General features: G+C 43.2%; 1 non-coding gene across 1 annotated transcript; it reads left to right on the forward strand.

Annotated features, from left to right (window-relative positions):
- Nucleotides 1–3,979: 3,979 nt before the first annotated feature.
- Nucleotides 3,980–4,053, forward strand: TRNAI-AAU (transfer RNA isoleucine (anticodon AAU)). The gene has a single exon. It is a non-coding gene; the product is annotated as a tRNA-Ile (tRNA).
- The last annotated feature ends 13,305 nt before the right edge of the window (nucleotides 4,054–17,358 follow it).

Consider the following 17,358-nt stretch of genomic DNA (forward strand, 5'->3'; position numbering starts at 1 on the left):
GACGTGGTGAACTCAGAAGCTTCAACAGGTACTGCCACACTGACTGGTGGTGATGAACCAACAGTACAAGCAGACATAGAATCTGGGGAAGTTACTCAAAAGCCAGCTGGCCAAACCGAAGAAGGCTTCACAAGTACCCCATCGAAGGAGCCGGAGCCGGTGGAATTAACCGAACTTCCAGTGTCGTGCGAGAGTATCAGTGGTGGGGCGTCAAGCAAAAGACACCCCGCGAGCAGTCTGCAGGACGGCGTGAGGCGTCTAGTGAAAAGCATGAAGAGGGGCCACCTGCGAAGGCGACTTCGTTTAGACGCAGCAGCACAAGGCTGCGTCCCAACCCGACATTGGACAAACACTGGCCTCCTTTGCCCTTCAGTGGCACGGGTCCACGTGGAGGCTCCGAAGATGTCTATTTCTATGCTAGACGCTGAAGGTAAGCATCATGCCCCGGGCTAACTTCTTCATGATGTAGACATAAATTTTGCACCGAAACTTAGTGTGGCAACGTTAAATGTTTGAGGTCTTGCCGCCAAGCGGAAACAGAGCCAAGTCTACAGGCTGCTCGTGGATCATGATCTGGATATACTAGCTGTACAAGAAACAAAAGTATACGGTGAGGAGGAGACCCGGGGCATGGTGCTGAGGTTCACGGTGCGTTACTACGCAATTGTAAGTCAAGCAATAGGCACGTCTGCAGGCTGTGTTTTGTTCATTAAGAAGATACCGGGTCTGGTAGTGCAAGATACCTTCTCTTGCCCGTCTGGTAGATTGGTTTCCTGTGATTTTGAATTCAATGAATTTCAGAGGCGTATAGTGTGTATTTATGGACCAAGTATTTGCGAGGAGCGATCACTTTTTTCAAGCCTAAAGCAGCACTTCACTTTGGAAAGGAAATATGTATTACTTGGTGATTTTAACTGCGTCCTCAACGGGCGAGATCGAGCAAATGAACGCGCCATTTACGATAAAAGTAGTAGGACGCTAGCGGACGTAATTACTGAATTCGAGTTAAAAGACGTGGGCAGCTGTATGGAGGGAACGCGAGATGTGCGTTTCACACACTTTCAGGGGAATAGCCATGCGCGCCTTGCTCGCATTTACGTGTCGCTTGAATTAATAGCCCACTGTAAGACATATGCTGTCTACCCTATACATTTCAGTGATCATTGTTTAGTTAAATGTGATATGGGAGAAAAAACAAAAGGTGGAACTTTCTCATGGGAGCTGTGGAAGATGAATTCCACTTTGATCACTGACGAAAATTTCTTAGATCAGGTAATGAACTGTATGAATGAAATAAAAATGGACGATGAAGTTAAACTAGCAGAACAATGGGAAGAGTTCAAGCAGCGAATAAAAATAAAAGCTATTGATCGTTCTTACGCATTGAGTTATGAAAGAAAAAAGACAAAAAAAGAACTCCGAAAGACTTTGGAAAAACTAAGAGACTTGGAGTGCAAACAACCGGGAGTGTATAAAATTGACATACGCAATATTTATCAGAAACTTGCACTGCATGACGAGGGACGCTACCGCGGTGCACTCCTCCGTGCTAGGGCTGAGGCTTTAGCGGTGGGAGAGACGCCAACATAAAGAGCGTTAGGGGTTGAGAAAACGAACGCTCGACGGAATCATATCGAAAAAATATAGAAGGATGGTCACAAAGTAACTGATACGGACAGCATTTTATCCGTATTTTCAAGTCATTTTGAAAACCCTTTTGCGTGTAGACAGGTAAACCTAGAAAGATTTAAAAAAAAATATTTAGGACGCACGCCGAAAGTGAGTGAGGAAGTGAAAAACGCTTTGGAATTATCTATATCTGCATCTGAAGTGGAACGGGTGACTGATAAGTTAAATCCCGGAAAATCTCAAGGACCAGATGGTCTTTGTGCTAAGTGGTACAAATGTTTTAAAAGTGAACTGTCTCCTATACTTGCAGGCGTTTTTAATGAGGCATTTGAGGAAAAGAAATTACCATCATTCTTTGGTGAATCGCCTACCGTTCTCATTCCGAAAACAGACGAGGCTGAAAAGCTCAGGCACGTCACAGCGTACAGGCCAATCGCACTGACAAACGTAGACTACAAAATAATAATGAAAATTTTGGCGGCTAGACTTCAGTCAGTAATAAAACATATCGTCGGTCCACACCAAATGAGTGGAATCAAAGGTCGGTCCTTAGCTACAAACGTTCATAAAATGCGATCCGTGCTCGAATGTGTTGACAACAGTCAAGCTCAAGTGGCCATACTCCAGCTGGATCTAGATAAAGCGTTTGATTGCGTTGCCCACGCTCTTTTGTTTGCAGTATTGAAGCACAATAATGTTGGTAAGATAATTATTGACGGAGTAGCCATGGCATATCGGAATGGTAGTTCGAGACTAATTATCATCAAGACATTGGGCCCCCCCATTAAAGGAGCGCTCAGTGCGTCAAGGTTGCCCTGTTAGTCCACTGTTGTTTTGCATCTATATTGAAACTTTATGTCGGTCGATATTGCAGAATGACATTATTAATGGGTTTAGAGTACAATCTTCAGAGGTCAAATTACTCGCATACGCTGATGATGTTGCGATTTGTAGCACTTCCTATGTCGGTATTGAAGAATCAATTCGAGTTTCTAAATCTTTCGCCGAAGTTACAGGAAGCCACATGAACTAGGGTAAATGCTTCGGCTTCTGGCATCGATTTTGGCCTTCCACACCGGAATTGTTTGCAGCCAATAAATGGACAAGAACGCCAGTTAAATATCTCGGAGCACCGCTCGAGTCATACAAAAGTACTGACGAATATTGGACACACCAAACAAAAGAAATTAAAGAGAAAGCGAATAGGTGGAATGCAACTTATCTGTCCATGTTTTCTAGGGTTACTCCATGCAACTGGTTTTTTGTGTCTAAGCTGTGGTATGTCATGCAAGTGCTCTACTGTTCCCGGGTCAATGTGCAAAAATTACATCGGGTGTTTGCAATATTTATGTGGGGGTCTAACTGGGAAAGGTGCAGTCGCACAAATTTTTTTAGACGGGTGAAGTGTGGAGGCCTTGGGCTAGGACATCTGTTTATCAAGCAGTAAGTAAATAGGTTTTTCTTTTTTCGTGAGACAAGAGATCCTTTCCTACTTACAGTATGTCAAACAAGACTAAGTAGACTGTTGCCCGAGTTTGTTGTGAGCACCCATGTTACCGCAGGGGCTGTGCAAGGAACATGAAAGAAGTAGCGGCCAGCGTGCGGTTTTTGTGTGTTCGTTCTTCAGCTGACGGCCTGTGGTCTGTTGGAAAGAAAAAACTGTACAAAGATTTATGTGACCCGATGCTCCCCATCCCACTGTACAGAGCGCTTTATACAGCACGCAAGGTCAGAATGTACTTAAACGAGTTAAAAAATGCCAGCAGCTCCAAGTGCGAAAACGTTCTTTTTCAAATTACACACTGGAACACTTTCTGTAAGAACCTTCCTGGAGGAGCGTGGGTTTTATATGCTTCGGGGATCTCACTGTCTAATCTGTAGGAAACCGGAAAACATCGACCGTGTTTTTCTGCACTGTTGGGAAAGAGTTTATTTTTGGGACGTATTACAAAGGACAATCAAAAAAGAGTTCCCGTTAGACCCTCATGGGATCAGGTATTTGGCAATAGAGAATGACGATGGATTAACTTTCGATTTTATCATGATGACTGGCTTACACAGTATATGGCGCTCTAGAATGGCTGAATTTTATTGTGACCCAGACAGAAGATCAGCAAGGGAGTATTTTAAAGAAAGACTCAAGATTACTGGAGGTAGTAAGAACAGACGAATGTGTATCTTTATGGGTAGAAGGGGTAGAAGCCCTACTGACCATGAAGGAATTCTAGGACGTGATGTGTTATAGTTATGTTTGACGAGCTTAGTTATTTTTAAGTTTTTTGTATTGTTCGTAGTGAATTGTAATATATCTTAGCAACCGGTTTGTGAAGTTTACCGGAAACAAAAAAAAGGCCTGCTAGCCCAGTCGGTTAGGGCGTCGTGCTAATAACGCGAATGCCGTAGGTTCGATTCCTGCGCAGGCCATCAGCTCTTTTTTATCCTGTTCCTGCCACTCGCTTGCTCTACTTTTTTGATTTTTTATAATTTTTCCAGGCTGCTGGCACACATATTGCACCGAGGCCGCTGCCGTTCATTTTACACCAAAAGTACTCGGTCTTGTGCTAAGTTCGTTCGTCAGAATCCTCCATGTGGCCTGCTAGCTCAGGGATTTTACTTCCGGCTACCGCGCGGTGCGGACTACAAATGCTTCGCTCCGAAGGGGCGGTGTTTGCGGCTCAGAGGAGTCGCGGAAACAGGACCACTGATTTGAAAAACAAGGAGTATCAAGTTATATTGCCGCAGTTGGCATCAGGACCATGTGTTTTGAACACAGTTATCCTTTACGGAGACGTAAAATCAATGCTCTTCTGCGCCGAAAACTTCAGGGTTACTTTGGCTCGTTTAGAAATGCTCTCTGAAGTCATCACCTTAGGGGCGTTCGAGATGAATCACATTTGGGCGGTGACGTTCAGGAACCTTGAGTCTACAAAGAAAATGCTGGCGGTTTGCGACTTATAGGTGACATACTGCGAATGCCTGATATTTGACCCTGTCAACCAGGATGTACAATTGGAGATATTCTGGCTCTTTCACCATGTGCACGACGATGAGGTACGTGCAGCGCTTGCCTCGTACGGAAAATTCACTGAAGTATCCAGAGAACGCCGGCATGAAATATTGTATAAAGGGTCGACGACGAGAACTGTGACAATAAACTCACTATACACATGAAAAATAAAAATCTTCTAGTAAAAGTCCAAAAAGGATATTTTAAAATTATATAAGAAGCCTTTATTTAAACCTAAGCTGCTTGAAAACCTTCTGTAGCTGTGCTAACACCACGTTATTATACGGCAAGAAAACCTTTAGCAAGAAGTCTAAAAACGTCTTTCTAGATTTTTAAAGAATATTTTAAACGTTTACTATACTTTTATTATGAGAAGCATAGTAAACTTCTTGCCAAGATTTTAAAGAGACTTTTGCTAGATCTCTTAACACCTTTTAAACAATTATTTTTCATGCAAACCAGCTTGTTGGGCGTTTCCCGTGGGTAATTTTCTGTACTATGTCAGCGTTTTACAATCGGTGCATTGAGCTGTTCACTGCCGAGAGTGACAAGTAGGAACACCAACATAATTTCACATCAAATTATTGCTGGCACTATTCTAATCAGCAAAATTGGTGTCGTAATTGTTGAAAGAATTATTTAGTAACTGCCATCTATCTATACGATAATCTGTTTTGCTTGGAGACAAGACGGGCCTTTAAACGTCAACCCATTATTGTTTCTGGTGTTGCCTGGAATGCAATATACTGCGCATCCAAAAGTAAATGCAAAACTTCAACAAATCTTGTTGCACACCTGTAACTTTTATTAAGCATAACAATGACTGCCCACTTTGCCCCAAAACTTCCACGCTTTATAGAAACTATAATTATACAAAGCGATTAAGGGGCTGCCCAGATGCCTGGTCCAAAAACCTGCACATAGAAAGGCACAAACTGTTCTCTTGAAGCAGACTTTTATCAGTGCAACGAAATTTAGAAGGCTAGCTTAGCAAACACATTGGCGCAGTAGCAAATATATAAAGGTAGAAAATTTCTTACAGCCCAAAAGCAGCAGTTGAACAATTGATTTTTTCACACTCCTAAGTTTAGGTATGTTAGAACCATCAGCAATTTAAATTACTGGGTTTGACCACAAGTCTCTGTTTAACAATCAACTTGTGATTTTAGCTAGATTGAATTCTAATTTCATTCCAAAACACTCGCACAAAAGACACAGTGAAGTTTAAAATGCTACAGTATTCCAGAATGCCTTCTGTAATTCATCATTAACAATGTTAAACATGGTTAGGTATCACTAATATATCACAAATGGTTAGGTATTGGCAAAGTTGGGTATGATTAAGTATGACAATAAAAAGTCTCTAGATTGCACTTACGGCTTTAATTCGAGAAGACAATGAAATAAGGTTGCAATAACAATAAAACAAAATATTCAGTCAATGTTACAGTGAAAATGAAACCATTGATCTGCTTCAGCCTTGTCGCAATGCAAAAGGTCAATTTTAAGTGAACTGCAGATTACACATAAATGAAACATGACATAAAACCTTAGAGAGCAGCACTGACACATTCAGAGACGTGCTTTGTGCTTGTAATAAAATTCCTCCTTAAGAACAGAAAACTGCCTTTGCAGATAAGATATGTGTCCAGAGGAACACAAAGTAGGACAATGTTACTGTCAGCTGCCCAATCAACTAAGAATGCAAAAATTTTGATGCCGACAATGAGTGGGCACGTTTGCATACAATAGTTTGTGGCAGTCATGTTTCCAGACAATCCCGCTTGGAAAAATTCTTCGATCATGTATATACTGTTTAGCTGGTAGTAAAAAGGTAACAATTATAATTCTTGTCAATGGCTTCGATCCATGATCAGAGTGTATGCGGCACCTCAGAGAGTAGTAGCTGTGTGCTAGTGCTCAATGTCCTGCATGCACAATGTTACAAGCCACAACTATACTTTCCAGTGGGATATCTGAGCACAGGCATGCCAGAATTCTTTGGACCTATATAGAAATGTGACTGGCTCAAAATTTTAATTCGTGCATAGCCGCCTGCTGCAGTCACTAATGAGTTCAATATTAAATGTTATTCAAGGAAACGGCTGACAGTGATAACTATAGTTGCACATTGTGTTCTCCTGAACACTTAGCCATCTGCAAAGGTGGCTTTTACACGCACAACTTACAGCACTGACTTTTTTAAAGAAAAACTAAAAGCTTAGTTTTGAACATCCTGAACATGCAAGCGACTTACATACAGCGGCCAGGTGACTCAGGGAAGTTCCCTTTCCATAGAAAACAGAAGTCATCCGCAGTTGCTGTGCATTCAGTAGCCAACTTTTCCACGAGCCACCATTGATGACAAGCTTGTCTGTAATTCTGTCACACGCAGTTCGTACGAGTTGCACGCATAGGCTGCGATGGAAACACCAAAAAAACAATTTAGTGACATGTGTCTCTTAGAAAAACTGAATTTGTCAGTATATTTAAAATGATTTGGGACAATGTGTCCTAAAACAAGCAGGATTTACAGAAACTAGAGATTTTGCAGGCAAAACTTTCTTGATGTTTTGGCGAACACAGTTGCAACCTTATGAAAGAAAACGCAATTTCCACATTGCAGATGTGTCAAAACCATGCTTGAATTGCGCTCGTGCCTAGTGCGTTGAAAGCAAATTTAATGGTACCTCAATACATGCATGCCGGTATGCCTTTTCATCAAGTACTCATTGCAGGTTACCTATATTATTAAACATAAATTTGATTTCAAATACAACTTAGTCGCTTTTTTTCAGGCTGCTCCACTGGGACAATTACAGGTATAATGTAGAAAATTGGTGTCAATAAATTACTATTGTGTGCTGCCAAATTATGATCATCAGTTTCAATCATTCTGGTTGGCTAAAATGGCAGTACCCCTCACTCAAGCACCATAGGCTGTCAATGCAAAAAAAAAAAAACATATGAGGCACTCATCTTGAACCACACACCATTCCAATAAAGCATGTAAGCTTCTGCAACGATCTCCGGGAACCAGAATCTTGCAAGCTATTGACCGCGATTTAGCAATGAGATCTGATAAAACTGATTTCCGAATTCGTATGATTCCTTCAGTGTTAATAGCTTGAAAACTTGCAGTCTATATTTATTATTCTCAAATAGATACGGTGTCCAATTCTACACTTTAACAGCAATAATTGCACGACTTATGCATGCTTACCATGATTTATAACGTTACCTCGAATTTTAAGTGATAAATTAAATATTGATTCTGCTCATATTACAGATTCCATCAACATCTGTAGCGCATGCCTAGAAAGTTTACTTTATCCAATATACTGTAAAGCTTGTCATTAATCAGAAAACTTTATTAGAGGTGGTGCTATAAACTATTCTTAATGTCCGTACACATAAAAGTGTTACGCAATGTTTCAACACCAAGGTTAGACGAGGTGCATAAAAGATTTAATAAACCAAGCCAAAATACAAGCTTAGTGTTAACAAGCAGAGTAAAATCGGTGGTACTCGAACGCGTGGACTTATGACTGAATTAGTGCCCGTACAGTGGGTAAAGCAATTTGGCCACATTTATCAATGAAATGTTCGTTCTAAATTACAGTTCAGGATAAACGAACGGCTTAAAATGCACAGATTCAGGCCGCATGAGGCAACCTATGTTGCTTGTGTATACCGAAAGTTAACACTTTACTAAACAAGCTGCATGAACATTTAAGTGTAGATGCAACCTTTGCGAGCCCTACCTAAGACGATGCAACACACTGCACACAAACACGCATCAACTCGTGTATCACGGTAGTGTATAAAGACGCGTGCCGGCGTGGATGCATACTTCGGCATACATTCGGCCACTCGCAAAGAAAAAATTGAGAGACGCCAAACGAAACCTTGCCAAAACTTCTTTGATAGTAGTCATAACATATAAGTACTGTAGGTGTATAAAATGGAACGTACAGCAGATGAAACTGTTTTAGACACGTTCACTTCAATAGCGCACAATATGCACAGGCATCAACGCCTACAGTCAACAAACGCCCCAGAATTAATAAACAAAAATAGTTGTCTCTCGCGAGCACGGCCCCCATCCAACACCACTGCCAACAGAGGCGGACAGCCGCCACAACTCTGCTCGAATCTGCCGCCACATTCCCGACACGCGTCCATGCTTCACACTCCACACAAAAGAAAAAAAAAACTTGTCCACGCTTAACTTCGCACTATTTTGCCTTTATACTGCTGAAGTACAACAGAAAATTTGGGTCTCATGTAAACAAAAGCTCACTTATCCTGCACATGGTAGAAAAAGCGTGGTGAGTGATAACAAAGCGCCTACAGCAGCTGTGTGGTACATACCTGGCGAGTGCTCCACGATATCAACCCACACGTCTTCGCTTGAGTATAGCGCATCTTCGTAATCAGCAGCACTGGCAGAACACAAAACACGAACACAAAGCGCATGTACACTTTTAAAACACGAGAGAATTCGACTCAAACCCACTTCTTCAAGAGGTGACTGAGTGGCTGGTAAGCACGTCCAGACAAGTAAAATTGTTCTAGCCGTACTGGCGCAGTCCACATTTGTGCATCTTAATTTATAATGCTGACTACAGATCTCAATTATTACATATAAACATGTAAAAATGTGTACAAATATATACTACATAAATATGTAAAGCGAATGATACTTTGAATAAAGTAATGAAAGAAACGGAGAAAACACCCCCGAGACCTCATCAACGAATTCTACCAAAGTTCGAGAAAATAACTTTTAGTAAACGTTTTGAAAAAGGCGTCTTTTAAGAAACGCTTTCTCAACGTCTTCTAAATAACCTTCCTTCAAAAAAAGTTTATTCAACGTCAAATAATATACCTAGATGTCTGCATACGTTTCTAGACGTTTCGAGGAGTTTATACGACCATTCGTCTTTTTTGGGAAGCTGAGGCCTGGTGTGACACTTGATGACCTGCTGCATCAGCTCCCATAGCTGGTATGATGGCGCTTATCGTGGCCCATGGTAGGCCTCCGTTACGTTTGAGGTGCAACCGTACAGGGCATATCAGGAGAGATTATCGCGCTCCGCGCTGCACTGTCTGTCGTTGTTCTGGAAACGATGAGTGTCAGTGCGTGAAAACGTATGCTAACATCGCCGGTCCATCAAGACTGAATGATTCACTTCAAGAAGATGTCATGGATGCCACTGATGCGGGAGAAGCGGCTGCACGATTGAGCACACATCGAGAACACAATGTACAACAAAAACTGCACAAGAAGCAGTAAAGGAAAAGATTGGAAGGGAAAGGGAAGACGAACCCAAAGGTGGAAAAGTAGAAACGCCAACCGAGGACGTCACGACAAAAGTCGCCCCGTCGAACAGTGCAAAAAATGCAGGGACGAAGCAAGTCGACCGGGGAAAACCGATGAACGCTTCTGCAGTGTTGCGGCAATGAATATTGCCCTGGCGAACATCAAAGATAAAGAACCTGCGAAGTCTATAAATTCAAGGCGGGCAACTTCTGCTGTCGACGCCTGGTCTCCGACAGACTTTCAGACCTCAACTTAATTTTACAACGCTGAAGAAATGTCTGGTGAGTGCGCTGACATAATGCGTAGATGTTAGTGCAGTGTTGCTTTTATTTTTCTCGTGTTTGTTGGGCGGGGTGGGAGGGGCACGCACTGTGGAAAAAAATGCAGGAGAATATGATGAATGGACAGAATAGTCAAGCCATGGAAATCAAAAGGTAAACACTGAGCAGCGACAACACAGTCAGATATGTACTGTGGAGCAATGCTACTGAACGTGGGTGTGCTGCAAGTTGACTTTGAGAACGGCAATTTTTCCCGGTCCGTAGTTTCTATGAAAGAAAATGGATGACAATATCATAGCACTACGCCATGGTAGTATTATTGTAAGGGGCCTGGGCGCTAAAATAAGCAGTACCAGTAAAGCAGGTTGTTTAAGGAAAATGATCAGGACATAGTCGCGACGCAAGAAACTGATACAATGTTTTTGTGGGACGTTTCGCAACGCGCTGTAAAAAAAAGAGCTACCGGTAACGCCGTACAAAATCTGCTTTCTCCCAACATCAAATCATGATGGAGTGCCTCATAATATATTAATGATACTGGTTTTGCACACTCTATGGAAAACCCGAGGGGCAGTACGCTGTGAGTATATTGAGATAAAATCTTAAAGAGAGAGCTTCATTGAGAGTATGCTCATAATGCGCCGGGTGTGCAATGAAAAAGCCGAAGAATATGATTGGCCTTTTCTATTTCAAAAACTCTCAAACACAAAGTGCTTTTGAACGCCTACATCTTCCGTGGACTGGTGCATATCTTTAATAATTTTGTTGTGATGTGTTGTATTATGAAAAATTGTTGTTCATCGAAATAAAGAGAAAAAAAGCCTGCTAGCTCAGTAGAATAGAGCATTGTGCTAATAACGCGAAGGTCTTAGGTTCGATCTCTGCGCTGGCCATTGCCTCTCTTGAAATAATCCCGTTCGTACCATTCGCTTGCTCAAATTTGTCACTTTTTTGTATTTTCTTAAAGGCTGCAGCCACACATATCGCACGGAGGCCGCTGCCGCATAACTTACATAGAAAATGCTCTGTGCGTGGCATTGCACGTACGCGTCTGCTTCAGCTACGGGAGGTGCGGGGTTCGATCCCCAGTGCCGGCCGGCCACCCACCGGTAGCTAAACAGGGTACAGGCGGGCTTCGAGGGGCTGTGACGCGTCGCCCTAGTGATGAAGCTTACTCTGCCTGGATACTCCCAACACGCTCCGTGGGGACCCCGGTACTCGGTCTTGTGTTAAGGTCGTTCTTCAGGCGCCTTCATGTGGCCTGCTAGCTCAGTCGGTTAGAACATCTTGCGGATAACGCAAAGGTTGTGAGTTCGATATTTTCATGGGTCAGTGGCTCTCTTTGTTTTATCTCGTTCCTGCCACTTGCTTGCTCAACTTTTTCGCTGTTTTAAAATTTTTAAAACGCCACTGCCACATGTATTGCATGGAGGTCGCTACCACCCAAATTCAATGGAAAGTACTTGGTCTTGTGTTAAGGTCGTTCTTCGGGAACCTTTATGTGTGAAGTCGACGTTCTGAACGTTCGCGTTTTTCATGTTCTCCGCTTCGAAGGATTTATCGACCATGGGCTGAGGTGCAGTTCATGCTTCAGCCAGCGGCCATGACTACAGTGTTGTACTTTCTCGCCTTCCCAACGGTAAGCTTGTTGTGGACTTTGTTTTTTATAAGCGGACTTGGCTGGTCAGCTTTACCGGATTCAAGATTTCAGAAATGCTGTTCAAGATATCATTGACGTGAAGGAAATAAGCTTCATTGGTCAATTTCTATTTCTCATGTTTGGATGGTCACATGCAAGTCAATGCTTAAGAAATCAAAGTTGGTCACAAGCGGCGCAGTTTTCGTCAAAAATCGTCGATGCCTCGTTATTGCCCCGGAGCCCACGGAAGTGAAGGTGAAGCTTATGTGGCTTCCTGATTGCTTGGAGGACGCTTATGTTCGCGAGACACTGCAAGCTTTTGGGAAGGTTAAGACATTATCACAAGAAAGCTGGAAAGTAGCGGACAAGGAACAAATGCGGACGCTGAATAGGGATGTTGTTTTGTCCCTTGCTGATGGAGTTCGCGTGGCTGATATTTTAATATTCTTGATGTCTGTGGAGTGCAAAGCCTTGTCCTGATACCTGGCTGCCCACCACTTTGCCTTCGGTGAAGTAAGATTCAACACATTTGTCTAAAGTGCAGGACCCCTCGCTGTGACAACTGTCGAAGCTTCGGTCACTTGGCCGAGGATTGTGTTAAGACATACGCGAACAAGCTGTGACAGCGCACACAACAGCCAGATGATAGCCTACAAGAGCATATTATGGATGCCACCGAGGTTCTGGACGCAACGATAGACATTCCGTCAGTTTCAGATGCGGCGGGCTCTACCACAATGAATTCAGAAAAAAGAAAGTCACTCGTCGTTGGCACAGTTGAAACATTAGCGTGCAAAAAGCCAAGTGACTCACGCACGCAGGATATCCAAAACGGCTCCGCGCAACCTTTACCAGAAGTAGAAGTTCCTATAAAGAGTGCTGTTGCGCTGACCCATCAAGATGCCGATTAACCGCCAGTACAAGACAGAGACTATGGGCTCGATCCCGCAGAAAGTTGTTCACCTGCTTGCGCTGCAGCTCCGCAGCAACTTTTTCATCACGGGGCAGTGTCAGAAGATGATATGCACATCTCTATGAATGCAGCAATACCGAAGCGTCGCGCTTCGTACAGCTCGGATTCAAGCAAAGGGTTTGACCCACCGTAATTGACTAGGAAGTCATGCCGTCACCGAACGTCCATGCCCAAGGGGAAGTGTCGCCGATCCCGATCTAGGAGGACTGGTGGGGGTTAACGGTAAGCCTCAGCGCTAACTCTTGAGACTGATCGAGTAAGACGATAAGCTCATTAGAAGGTAGTCACCATGGCGCAGTTTGAGCGACTTATCTTTGCGACCTTGAACGTACGCGGCCTTAGGTCTTCGCAGAAACAGGCACAGCTCCGTAGACTTCACTATCGGAAGTGTCTCGGCTTTGTCGCCATCTAAGAGACAATGATCAAGGGCGAGGAAGAAACTGAGAAGGCCCTGCGGCCTTTTCTGTCTCAGTATAACGTGTGTGCCTCACATGCAAAAGGTTCATCTGCGGGCTGTTGGTTGTTTCTGAAAAAAGCCTACCCTGTTCAGCATTCTGCACTAGTGTTGATGAAGAGGGCAAGTATATATGCTGTGATTTTTCGTTCCTAAGAGAGCCACTGCAAATTATCAGTCTATAGGCGTTTAATGAGGTTCCGAAACGACTTGAATTATTTGAAAAAGTGCGTAATTTAATTGGCGTCGACAGATGCCTGGTAAATATGGGAGATTTCAACTGCGTATGTGAATCTATTCATCGTAATAATCCTTCTGAAAAAAGACGAGTTGGGAGCTTTTATCCTGTATTGTAGATAATGCAGGAATAATTGACATCGGGTCTCAAATTGGCCCACGGCATATACAAGAGCAGAGGACAGTTCTCATGCTCGCCTTGACCAGATTTACATGGCCTTATCACTCCCATTTTGCAAAATATTCTGCAGCAACGAAGCTGTATCACTCTCAGACCATTGTATTGTATAGCTCAAAATGGTGAAAATCATCACAAACGATTCCGTTCCCAGTGGGCCCTTTGAAATGTGAACGCGGAGCTCCTCTATGATCATAAATTCATTAATCGTGTCCAGATGACAATGAGGCAATTCTTTTCAATTGCTTTGCATATCTTCGCTGCTAATTGGGAGCTTTTTAAACAAAAAGTTCGTGCTATAGCTTTAGATAAAGGGGCTCTTACGTCTCTCTGTAGAAAAAAGGATAAAAAGAGACTTCTTAAAAGTATTTGCAATATATAAGAGATCGAATGCGATATGCCGAGAAAGTGCATCAAAGACATTGAGAATGTTACCAAAAGGACGTAGTAGATTTTAGAACCAGCGCACCTTAAATTCTCAGCAACCAACGCGCCAAGCTTTACTTGATGAGCAATGCCATGCAATTTCTAAAGTTATTCCAAATTGTACTCTAACAGTGTGCTACTAAAGATAATGAAGACATTACTTTGGCGTTCGAAAAGTACTATAACAGTTTATTTAGCTCTCCTGCTGATGGTCCTGACATTTAGCTTAAGGCTAGTTTTGTTTCTCTTGTGGAGCCCTTGAAGGACAATGATTGTGCAGTAATTATTGGACCCATTACTGTACAGGAAATCAAGCAGGCAAACGACAACTTGCCTTTAATGAAAACACCGGGCCCTGACGGCATCTGAGATCAATTTTACAAAACTTTCAAGAAGACACTGGTTTCTATATTGCTGAATATTTTTCAAATAAGTTATAACATGGATACACTCCCAAAATTCTTTGCACAAGTCACACTCTGCTACTACCGAAAACAATTGACAAGGAAAAACTTCGATTCGTCGAGGGCTACACAACAATATGGCTAACAAACGTGGACTACCAAATTTTCGCAGAAGTTGTATTAAATTGGTTGCAATTTGCTATGTCGATCCTCATTGGGTCTCATCAGACATGTGGAATCAGGGGTCGATCTATACGAACCAATATGCATGTCACTCGTACAGTGCTTCAATACTGTCGTGGTTTTCGAAAACATCTTGCAATGCTACAGGTAGACCTTGCAAAAGCTTTTGATCGTGTTTGTCATTTCCTTCCTTCTTTCTCTTCTCGAACAAGCCAATGTTCGCACAGTTGTTCTTAAAGGCGTTAAACTATGCTATATTGAATGCTCAACTCTTCTGATAGAAAATGGTCAACTCTCGAAGCCTGTTTCTACTTTCTCTTCCGTAAACCATGGATGCCCGATGTCACCTCTTCTATTTGCAAGTTTTCTAGAACCACTGTGCTGAAGCATAATTCAGTCTAGTTGCATTCGTGGCTTCAGTATATTAGGCAGTGCAGTTAAAGTATTAGCTTATGCAGACGGTGTCGCTTTTTTTGCACAGATAAGCCAAGTTTCGAAAATGTGGTATATACTATTGAAAAGTTTGGCGTAGTATCAAGAGCTCGTTTTAAATGCCTCTAAATGTTTAGGACTGTGATTTGGCTTGTGGTGTAGCACACCGAACCACTTTGCAGGGATTAATTGGACAAGAACTCCTCCAATATCGCTCGGTTTACCATTGCAGGCATATAGATTCAGTACGCATTATGGAATACGTCCCTAAGCTTGAACGACAGGCCCAGACATTTGTTCGCTATCGACTTTAAATCATTGGGAGAGGTGAAGCTTGCAATATTTTGTTAGCGACAAAGTTTTACAATGTATTGCAACTTATTCATAGCGCAAAATTTTATCTACAACGCTTTTTTCGGATTTTCGCTACTTGCACACACTCTAGACAAAAATGAGCCCATAAGGGCGTTTTAAACTGGTTATGTGCATTTTCTCTACCCATTTCGAAATACGAACTTCCTTGAAAGGGGATAAAATGGGCTGAAACCACTATTTTACTATAATTCTAAAAAATCGGTAACTATGGGAGTTAAAGCAGTCTGAATTGGGAGTGACTGAAAAAAAAAATATTGGCGTGAGTGAGAAGGATGTATTTAAATACGCCCATTTGGACAAGAACAAACAAGTGAGAAGGATCGAGAAGAGTCAGCGTCAATGTCGCAAAAGTTATTTCAGTAGGCAAGTTTGAAATAACCCCACACTGCGCCAATGCTCTTCGAAAAGTTCATAGACTGCACCTTACGATCCGGCGTATCAAGAACGACAAGCACGCGCGGCGGAGAAAGTGGTCCGGACTACGCCATCTTGTGTACTTCGGAGCGCGGGAAAGTGCGTTGCTTCTCTGCTACCTTCTGTTCGTCGCGGCAGCCAGCGGCGGCCGGGACAAAGTCGTCGGTGTTGTCAAATTTTCAAGTGAAGGGCGCACGGTAAGTACATCCGAAGGAGCTTTGTGCGTTATTTGTTCGTATGTGTGCGCGCTACGGAAACCTAATCAGTTGGTAGAAGGCTTGCGCTGGGCTCAAATTCGACATTTGTTCTCTCCAGAGCGAAAGCGGCAAAACTCAGAGGGAATTCACTCGCTTCGCCGCCCAAGCCGCCGGAAACCTATGGCGTGAAGCCGGAACGAAGAAATTAGTCCGATTTTCTTGTCACTCGAAAGCGAATTCTCTTTCCGATTCACGGCCGACTAGCTATAAACCACGCGATCTTAATAGCCATCGGCAAATGCAACGTGGCGGCGAAAGCGTCGGCGGTGGCTTGCAGCGGCTCTAATTGCAAGCTACTTGTGCAGCTCGACGAAGGTTAACGGCCTCAACGAGGACACGTTCAATGAGAGCCTGGTTTGCATTACGATCGCCGAGAACACTGGAAGTAGACGGTGCAGCAGCAGCGAGTCGGCATGTCAAAACATGTCTCGTTTTTGTGCACAGCCGGATGAATCCGGCGCCGAGGCTGCCAGTGCATTCGCTCGCGCCGTTATTGCTGGTGTATATCTCCCCAAACAAAGATTCGAAAAATGATGGCCGTGTCTTTACAATACTTTGCGTGAAAAGTGGAATTCGTTGCGGAACATGGCACGCAGACAGCAGGCAAACTCGAAATAATTCACGAAAGCAGTGATGGCCACATGATTCCCCGGGCCCTTAAAAAATGCGAACATTTTCGCCGCGTGCGGACATGGTTTTCCGGTCGCTCTGGGGTTTTCGTTTCACCTCTCAACAGAGACGTAGCCAGGGGGTGGCATACCCAGCCCGTGGCCCCCCTCCCCTCTCAAATTTTTGTTCGTTGGCATGGACAATAATAAAAAAGTGCCCCCCCCCCCCGCGAAGAAAATTCCATTCTGGCAAGGCGCCTAGCTATTTCTCAAGTGTGAATGCGGCATGTGTGTTGCAAGTGCGTACTCTTAATAGCTTCTGTCGAGGGGAAGGAAAATTATGAATGACCATACATGCAAAGAGTGTGTGACACAAATGTGCACTTTCGTTGCCAATGCCACCGTGGGGTAGTCGTAACGCTTGAGATCAACAAAAACCTCGCATTACATTGGTGTGCTTCTCTTTGATCCTGCTAACGCTTGGTGTATCGAGCGACAGCGCGTGGCATTCGAACAGAAAGTTCTTTCATGCACA

The sequence above is a fragment of the Rhipicephalus microplus genome, chromosome 7, assembly GCF_043290135.1.
Source record: "Rhipicephalus microplus isolate Deutch F79 chromosome 7, USDA_Rmic, whole genome shotgun sequence".
Lineage (NCBI taxonomy): Eukaryota > Metazoa > Arthropoda > Arachnida > Ixodida > Ixodidae > Rhipicephalus > Rhipicephalus microplus.